Source organism: Equus caballus, chromosome 25, assembly GCF_041296265.1.
Source record: "Equus caballus isolate H_3958 breed thoroughbred chromosome 25, TB-T2T, whole genome shotgun sequence".
NCBI classification, from domain to species: Eukaryota; Metazoa; Chordata; class Mammalia; order Perissodactyla; family Equidae; genus Equus; species Equus caballus.
In genome coordinates, this window is record NC_091708.1 from 12,985,108 (window position 1) to 12,989,054 (window position 3,947).

General features: G+C 51.3%; 1 pseudogene; it reads left to right on the top strand.

Moving 5' to 3' along the window:
* The first annotated feature begins 288 nt into the window (after positions 1 to 288).
* Positions 289 to 827, top strand: LOC102147495 (small ribosomal subunit protein uS14-like; annotated as a pseudogene).
* Positions 828 to 3,947: the final 3,120 nt, after the last annotated feature.

Sequence of the window (3,947 nt, forward strand, 5' to 3'; positions counted from 1 at the left end):
CTGGGGAGAGTTGTTTCTAGCGATGCGTCTCTGAGTGATTTGAGTGCAAGAAAGACAGTTTTTACCTCTTCCCCCTCACCAAATCCCCCTGCACTTACAGGACTAGAAACCTACAGAGGCGTCTGAAGTCACATTTTAAGGATGCATAATGGAGGGGGGTTTGGAAAGGGAACGAAATTATTAAGGAGGATTATACTGTCACCATGCCACACAATGGGGATTGCTGCTTTTAACTGCTTTAAACAAGTCTTACTTCATACCAGAGCTTCGACTCAAGAAGGCGTCGCCATGGGAAGTGGATCCTGCCGGGAGATCAAATCTTTCTTCCTGGTCGGATCTTTGAGTACATGCTCCTTCCCTGCACGGTAAGAGAACGGAGGCGGCTCTTAGAATGCTCTTGAAATTCTTTTCCCCTCTTCACTGTGTCCTTGCAGCCAGGTGTCTTGGAAGGCCCAGGAAGGAAGGCGCCTCTGGATAAAGTGGCCGTCCTGCCTGAGGGGCTGGGGCCCCAGGCCACGTTCTGCCTTTCTGTGGGTCTCTATCCTCCAGAATCAATGAGAAGCAGGATAGCATAGGGTCAGCCAGTAGACCAGGACACAGCTGGTTTTGCAAAGCACCAGTTCTGCGACCTTTCACCTCACTGCACCCCTGAAAGCAAGACGGGTCACCAGCAGCTCTACTGGAGACACCCACAGAAACTTAGCCAGACTTCTTCTCTTGCTGCATCTGCTCAAACTGGCCCTGTCTGATCCGGAAATATGGCCTCAGTATGTGCTGCCAGTTTCTGTCAGTACTCGAAGGATACAGGCTTCATCAAGTTGGACTAAGTGATCCTCCGTGAATGAATTATCCAAGACACCTACCTGATGAAAGAGACAAGGCAAGCTCTTTGTACATAGACATATTTTCTAATCTTAAAAGAAAAAAGTAGGGATGATAACTTCCAGCTCACGTTGTTGTTGAAAGGATAAAATCAGATAACACATGTCATGTGCTCAGCATGGGTCCTAGCAAGAGTCAGCTCTCAATAAATGGTTATTACTATTAATTATTTCTCCATAAAATGTGGATTGGATCTAATGCTCATTAAGAGCCCTAACTCTAATGTTTGAGGGGTCATTCATTTATACATCAAGCATTTCTTGCCAAGCCGTACACGAGGAGCTCGTGCTAAGGTGGAGACATACCTGACACGGGAGTTGGGGGCCAAATACAGCATATAAGGCAAAAACTCCGCATACTCAAAATTACTCTCGAAAATTCCTCCGCCATCAACTGACCTCCCAATCATTTGCTCCCACATTCAGAGGAGCTATGAGAGGCGCCTCTCGGGGAAAACTGCCTGGTCTGGGCCTGGAGTGACAGTGGCTAACGATCTTTCAGGAGGTGGCATCTCGTCTCCTCCCAGGACTCAGAAGGTAAAAGCCTTAACCTCGCCTTCATTCAGAGCAAAGCTGTGCTCCCTCCATTGCCTCTGAGCCCTCAGCCCCAGTGCTGCATGAGAAAATGGAGAGCAGCTGCAGTGGTCACCTTCCATCAAGTTCAGGGCCACCACGAGATGTCATCTCCCAGCGACTGGGAGAATGCTGCTTTGGTAGGCTCCCACACCTCCCTGTGGCAGCCAGGCCCCCACGACCTGTTCTCATCATTCTACACAAATGTACCGATCACCTTCCATGGGCAAGGTGCTGTGCTGAGCATTGGCAGGAGTGGGTTAAGCCAAAGGGGGCTTCCCCCAGGACGGTACAGATGTGGACCCCAGCCACAGTAAGGATGGTCAGCAGGGCCACAAGAAGGGTCACAGATGGGCTATGGGGGCTGGAGGACAGGAAGAGTGCCCTCACCCCACCTTCTTGGGAGGTGATACTGGACCTGACCCTTGGAGAATAGGCAAGATCTGAGGGGCACAACATTGGGAAAAGGGTACCCCGGGATGGAGAGACAGCATGAGGCAAAGCCTGGAGGCACGAAAGATGAGCCGTGTCCGAGTAATAGAACGTGGATCATGTGGTTGGTTGAAGGCGGAGGTGAGGCTGGAGAGGTCAATGGGGCCAGGTGGCAAAAGGCCATACGTTCAGGCCGAGGAGAGTGGACTTCATTGTGCAGGCAGCAGAGAGCCAAGGGACTGGGGCTGGCCTTGGAAAGAAGACTCCAGCTGGGGTGAAGCTTTCCTGTCCATACCTGCCCACACTCTCTCGTGGGATGCTGCACAGCACCCTCCCAGGTTTGGAAAGCCCCAACTATAAATCTTTCAGCCTCAGGATCAATCCTTTCCATAGTGGCTTCAGCAGCAACTCTAGGGCCAAGAGAGGCACCCCTTTAGGTTTCTCTACACAATTACCCTTGACCTGTGGAGATACCACACCAAGATGGAGCGGGAGTGGAGGAGGAGATGAAGGTTAAACCAGGAAGAAGGGCAACTGGCAAAGTGACAGACTAATAACCTGAACAAAGCACCTAGCAATGCTGGATAAACATTGTTTTAGTCATTTTAAATGTGTAGGAAATGTCACAGGAAAGTAAGGGCATTTCCAAGATCAAAACAAAGGGAGAGCTGAAAACCAGAGCAGGCAGGGCTCCAGCAGCCCTGCAGAGCAGCTGTGAGGGTCGCCATGGGCCAGGGGCTTGCCTTCCAAGCATGGGGGAAGCTGGGTAAGGACCGTGCTAGAAGGCCCCTTGGGAGGCTCACTGTGCGTACTTCTGAGTCCCTGGCTGTCCTCTGCTTAGAGTGCTTGGAAAAGCCAGGAACGTTCTGTCTACGGAGACAACTGGGACCATGGAAAAAGCCCATGGCCTGGCTCGGCCTCTAACCTCCCACATCTTCCCTTCTCTAATCCTCCACTGTGTCATCTTTTAAATGCAAATCATGCCACCACAACTGACCCCACAGCATTACTGCGAAAATTCACTCATTCATTCAACCAATCTGCATGCGCAGGGAGTACGGCAAGTGCTGGGGTACGGTGTTGAACGGGATAAGAGCCCTGCCTTCCGGGAGCTCACGATGTAGTGAGTGAACAGATAGAATAGAGAACAATATGGAAAAGAGGCTGTAGATCTATATGCACTGGGTAGGGAGGAGGGTGCTCGCCCCAGGCTCGGCCAGGAGGATTGGCAGGCTCTGCGGGAGGTGTTGTCTGAGCTGGGTCAGGAAGAACGAGTAGGAGTTGCTCACAAGAAGGTGGGGAGGGCAATTCCAGGCATGAGCAGAGTCTGAGGCGGCACTGCATGTACAGGGAAGTACACGGGGCGCAGCTTTACTGGGCGAGAAAGTGCAGCCGGTGGGGGAGAGAAAAGCGCCATCAGGGACACAGCTCACATGGTTGGAAGATGAGAACTTGCGTAGGCTCAAATAAAACTCATGTGGATTTCAGAGAAACTCCCTCCTTGCAATAATTCCAGAGTGCCATCAGAGTAGGAGGCAGGCTACTCCTTTGAGTTAACCTGGGTTCCCCAGAAAGCAGAGCAAGTGTCAGGGGACTTACGAGCTACTTTTTTATCAGGGAGCAGGAGTGAGGGACAAGGGCAGTGAAGCAGGAAGGAAGGAGGGCCAGTAGAAGCATATGTTATGGAGATGGGCACTGCTAGCTGCACCTGTTATTCAAGCTCATGGACACGTCCCCATGCAATGTGCATCTCAGGTAGGTGACCAACTGTCCTGGTTTTTGCAGGACTGAGGGATTTCCCAGGACATGAGGCTTTTAGAGCTAAAACCAGGGAGTCCCAGGCAAACCAGGATGTCTGTCCACCCTAGTCTCAGGACTGTCTTCAGGGGGCAAAGGGGAAGAATTTATCCACCAGTTCTCTTCTCAGTGGTGGAAGTTTCTCCCCTGGAATGTTAATTCTCCCCATATTTCTGAGTTATGCATGTATGGCCATCATATGGGTCTTACAGGAGAGTCGATAAGAAAGCCCCTGGGTGGAAGGAGAGAGATATGCAACATGGG